This window comes from Pinus tabuliformis, chromosome 2_1 (assembly GCF_031772625.1).
Source record: "Pinus tabuliformis cultivar Carrire ecotype Pingquan chromosome 2_1, CPIR1, whole genome shotgun sequence".
In the NCBI taxonomy this organism is placed as follows: domain Eukaryota; kingdom Viridiplantae; phylum Streptophyta; class Pinopsida; order Pinales; family Pinaceae; genus Pinus; species Pinus tabuliformis.
This window is the reverse complement of record NC_142299.1, coordinates 305,489,010-305,494,834: the sequence shown is the minus strand read 5'-3', so window position 1 is coordinate 305,494,834 and position 5,825 is coordinate 305,489,010.

The following is a 5,825-nucleotide window of genomic DNA, read 5'->3' as shown; positions in this document are numbered from 1 at the left end:
CCCTCTCTCGGTCTTCTCCCTGTCGACCAGATGCTCCTGCATCAGGCTGCCGGGGTAAAAGAGAGATCTCATGGCTCCGTTCCATGAGTTCCTCCACCGAGTAGCCAGCTTTCCGAATCTGTGTCTCGTCGAGCCAGGAGCTGTCCTCCATTGGACGGTCCTTCCACTTGACGAGATAACGTAGATACTCTTTCCTGCGTGTCTTCTTGGCCACCTGTGTGCTGAGGATTCCTTCGATTTCATGGGTCCGGACCAAAGGCAACTGTTTCTTCCAAAGACTGCTCTCGAACTGGGTGTCCTGTTGTGGTTGTACCATTCTATCATCTTCCATCTGGGCATGATATGGGAACAGGTCTGCCACGTTGAATATGGGTGATATACCTATATCAGGTGGCAGCTGAATTTCATATGCATTCGCTGAAAATTTGCGTAGAATTTTGCAATGGCCATTTTTCTTGAATTTCAGTTTGTTGTACGTACCCTTAGGAAATCGTTCCCGGCGCAAATGCGCAAGGACTTCGTCCCCAATCTCAAAATTTACCTCTCGCCGCTTTGTGTCTGCATGTTTCTTATATTTCTGCGTGCTGTCTTGTAATCTTGACTTAACTTTTTCATGCAGCTCACTCATCGCTTCGGCAAAATCTTCTCCGTCTGCACTCCTCCTTTCTAGCTGTCCCAAATCTCGTAATTCATGTACTCCTCGCGGATGCATACCATACAAGATTTGAAATGGGCTAAGCCTGGTGCTCCGATTGGGCGAATCGTTATAAGCGAATTCTGCCTGGGCAAGAGCTCGATCCCACAATCGCGAGTTTTCTCCTATCAAGCTTCGTAACAAGTTGCCCAAACTCCTGTTCACCACCTCTGTCTGTCCGTCAGTCTGCGGATGATACGCAGAACTGAAATTTAATTGTGTGCCCAGCTTTTTCCACAGGGTGCGCCAAAAATGACCTGTAAATTTCACATCCCTGTCTGAAACTATAGTTTTAGGTAAGCCATGTAATCGAACTACTTCCGTAAAGAAAAGGTGTGCCACGTTTGTGGCGTCGCTAGTCTTCCGGCAAGGAATGAAATGAGCCATCTTTGAGAACCTATCCACCACCACCATCACTGAATCATACCCCCGCTGCGTTCTAGGCAATCCTAGGACAAAGTCAATGCTGACCGAATCCCACGGCTTGCTTGGAACAGGTAGGGGTGTGTACAGCCCCGTGTTCTGGCTGTGTCCTTTCGCCAGTTGGCAGATTTTACACCTGGTTACATACCTCTGTACATCCCGGCTCATCCTTGTCCAGTAATAAAAATGCCCGAGCTGCTCCAATGTCTTATCGATGCCAAAATGTCCCGCTAGTCCGCCACTGTGTTTCTCTCTCACCAGATTTTCCCTCATCGAACAATCTGGAACACATAGCTGTCCTCCTCGAAACAATAATCCTTCCTGTAAATTGAAATCTAGCCATGGGCTTGTATTCCTCAATACGGGATTCTGGCATGCTTCAAAAGCTTCTTTGAAATCCGCGTCCATCTGGTACAAATCCTTCAAATACTCAAATCCCATCACCTATATGCCACTTTCTTGTAAGAGCAGGGCTCTTCTGCTTAAAGCGTCCGCCACTTTGTTGGCTTGCCCACTTATGTGCTTCAACACAAAAGTGAAACTTTGCAGGTACTCCACCCACTTGGCATGTTTATGGTTCAGTTTGTGCTGTTGTGTTATATACTATAACGCAGAATTATCAAAGAACAAAACAAACTCATTTCCTAGTAAATAGTGCCTCCAATGCTTCAAGGCTTGAACCACTGCATAGAATTCTTTGTCATATGATGAATATTTCTGCCGACTTTCATTTAGTTTCTCACTAAAGAACACCACTGGTCTGTCCTCTTGACTGAGTACAGCGCCAATAGCTGTCCCGCTTGCATCACACCGAACCTGAAAAGGTTAGCTAAAATCGGGCAGTCTCAAGATTGGCCTCTCTGTTATTTTACGCTTCAGAAGTTGGAAACTGTCTTCTGCTGCCTTAGTCCAGCAAAAAGGTTGGCTGGCCTTTTTGATGGTCTCTAGCATGGGCGCGCAGATTTCACTAAAATTCTTAATGAACTTTCTATAAAAACTTGCTAAACCGTGAAAGCTACGTACCTCGAATAAACTCTTAGGTGACGGCCAACTCATGATCGCTTCAATCTTCTCCAGGTCCATCTTTAACTCATTCTCTGCCACTACAAATCCCAGATAAATTAATTCCTTCTGTAAGAAAGTGCATTTTTTTAAATTTATCAGCAGTTTGTTCTGCTGCAGCTTCTCGAATACCCTTCGAATATGCTGAAGGTGTTCTCTTTTCGTCCTGCTAAAAATTAAAATATCGTCCAGATAGACTATCACGAACTTTCCAATAAACTCCTTTAACATTTCGTTCATTAATCTCATAAAAGTACTCGGTGCGTTACTCAACCCAAATGGCATGACCAGCCATTCGTACAGTCCTTCGTTGGTCTTGAAGGCTGTCTTCCACTCATCTCCCTCTCTAATTCTGATCTGATGGTACCCACTTTTCAGATCTATTTTTGTAAAATATGCTGCCCCACTAAGACAGTCCATCATGTCATCCATTCTAGGCAAGGGAAACCTGTATCGAATGGTGATCTTGTTTATAGCCCGCGAATCTGTGCACATTCGCCATTCTCCACCTTTCTTGGGTGCAAGGACTGTAGGTACCGCACAGGGGCTTAAACTCTCTCTGATCAGTCCCTTATCTAACAATTCCTGCACTTGTCTGCGTACTTCTTCATTGTCCTTTGGACTCATTCTGTACGCTGCCTTGTTTGGCAAGCTTACTCCTGGTATGAAATCAATATGGTGGTTGATGCTCCTCTTGGGAGGCAACTTATCAGGTAATTCATCAGCCGTAATATCTTGAAATTCTTCTAACAGCTCTTGTACTTCTTTGGGCAATTCTGATTTCTCCAAGTTCAGTAATACTGGCTTCATCCTCCTCACAACTGCAAAATTAATTTCATTTTCCTCAACCTGCTTTACGAACTGTTTTCCTCCCATTAATAGCGCCTTTGTTCCGCTTGATTCTGCTGAATCTTCCTCCTTGATGGGTACAAGTGTGTGTTTGACCCCATCCTTCACAAAATTATAGCAATTAGTTTTCCCATCGTGTGTCACCTTCCTGTCATACTGCCATGGTCTTCCGAGCAGTATGTGGCACACATCCATCGGCATAATATCGCAGACCACTGTATCGTGGTACTTGCCAATGCGAAACTCTACCTCGCATTGTTCATCAACCAACAGCTGGTGGCCTTTCTGCAGCCACGACACCTTGTAAGGTGTGGGGTGCTTCAGCCGCTTCAACCCCAGTTTTTCCACCATCTCTGTGGCAACCAAGTTATCCGTACTCCCGCTGTCTATTATTACCTTGCAGCATTTTCCATGCGATTTACAGACTGTCCGGAACAGTGCCTTCCGCTGTGTTGGTTCAGCCACTTCCTTGGTTGGCTTTAACAACACTTTGTTCAAAATCAAAGCTTCCCCTGTCTCCGCCATGTCTTCCACCTCCCGGGGTTGTGCTTCAGCTTCTTCAGGCTGTGCCATCAGCGTTCCCCTCTGACCGGCCTGTTCAACTTCTGGACACTCAAAGGATCTGTGCCCCCATTTATGGCACCTGTAGCACTGGACTCCAGTCCCTCTTCCGCGGCCATTCCCTCGTCCTCTTTGGTATGACCGACCTCCTCTGGTGCTATCCCCTTTTTCTGCTGTCCCTGAAGTTTTTGAACTGCTGCCTTCTTCGCTGTTCGCAGCACTCTTTCCTCTACCGTAGGATTGTCCCCGTCCTCTGCTACTTCCTCTCCCTCTTCTGCTGTTCTGTTTTCTGTTAATCTTTTCCTCAGCCTTTACAGCGCTCTGAAAGGCTTCTTCAATATTTCGGGGAGAAAGAATGCTAATTTCATCCAGAATTTCCATCCTCAAGCCATTGACATATCTCGCTTTTTTTTCTGGAGTTTCATCCGTATAACCAGCATGTAGATTTACCCGGTAGAACTCTTCCGTATACTCTTTGACAGTCATACCTCTCTGTCTCAGATTCTGTACTCTCCGACATAGTTCAACCTGGTAATCTTTCGGCAGAAATCTGCCCTTCAATTTTGCTACCATCCTTGACCAATTCCATATAGGTAATTTGTTCAGTCTCTTTCTGTCTGCTTGGACATTATCCCACCACAAGAGGGCATGTCCCTTCAACTTAGTAGCAGCGAACTTGACTCTCTTATCCTCCTTAACTTCCTCATTTTCGAAATACTTATCTAGTTCGCTTATCCAATCCAATAGGATATCAGCAGACAGACTGCCATCGTAATTCGAAATCTCTGTTTTGGGTTTGCTGCTGGCCAATAAAATTGAACGCAGCAGTCTCAATTCTGGAGCTTCTTCATCAGACCCGTCTGTAGCAGCTACCGCTTCTTCCTCACTGTCATCTCCCAGTTCCGGGTCTCTTCGTCTACCCGCTTCCACTGCTTCCAAGCGAGCTGTCAGAACTCTAATCTGTTCCCTCAATCCTTCATCTGCTCCTCTACGTGCACCTCTTCCACGTCCTCGTCTTGGCGCTTGCCCTTCTGCCATCTTCCTCTATATATAAACAAAACTGCTCTGATACCAATTGATGGGGCCAGCCCACGTGGTCCCACGCTAACTCAATCTACGTGGACTCACACTAATTCTTGGTTGATTTTAAAGTGATTGTAAATGATTTTTGTGGTGGTTGATTGGCATTCAATTCATGGTACCTTACTCGGACCCTCCTTATGACACCTGCCCTCCTCGGAGTTGACAAACCCTAATCCCCTTAATGCGCTTTTCCTCCGCCATTTCGCGCCTGTTCGGTCATTTTCACTTTGTGACTTGCTCTGTCGTTCTAGTCTCGGCTCCGCCTCTGGTTTCTCTGCCTATGGGGAGAACCCTGTTGAGCTCCCACTGGTTTCTTATGGTGAAACAATGCTATTCAACTCTGTCAATCCGTTGCCATGGGAGTCGATGTATTCACTTCAGAGTTTCTTGGTAAGTTACGGTCCTTCACTGCACGTTCAACTTGTTTTTACGACTGTGTGAGCATTTCTGTTTTTGTTCTGGTGAATTCTGTTCGTTATGGTCTTTTTGGTAATTTCGTGGTGAATGTTGGTGATGAATGGTTACTGCTCTGCTCAGCTGTCAAATACACAGTTCGAAGGCTTTCCAACTTGGCTTTCCTCCGGCGCTCGGCTTTATAGAACAGGTATGGCCTCGTTTCGTGCTAAATGTCTTTATCCACCGTTTGTTCCGGAACTAACGTTCCGCAGCCCCTTTGTGTTCAGGGTTAGTACTTCGATTCTGCTGGCCTGGGTCTCGGCTCACTACAGGTATGGCTCCTCCGTCGCTATCATACACGGATTTGTTTGATTTATTTGCAGCTTCGTGTCACAACTTTCTGTACAGGGTTATTATCTGTTTTCAAACCCTAACCCTTCACCTTACTTTGTGTTGGCAGGTGTGGTCGGTTCCCGTGGATTCGCAAGGGTTACAATCACTCTTTTCCGGGTAGCTCTGTCCTTGTTTTACTTCCTCACAGTGATTCTTGGTCTTGGCTGCATTTGCTTTTGTCTGCTGTGTGCATACTGTATATCTGTCGAACCTGTGTATGTCGGGTTACCTCCAACCCGTAGCCGTAACTTGGGGTTTTCTGTGAGCCCTTGATAGCTCGGTTCAATGAACCCTCGTTGCACAGTTTTATATATGTTGGTTTACACAGGCGTACAATGTAATATTTTATGGCATATGAACTTAT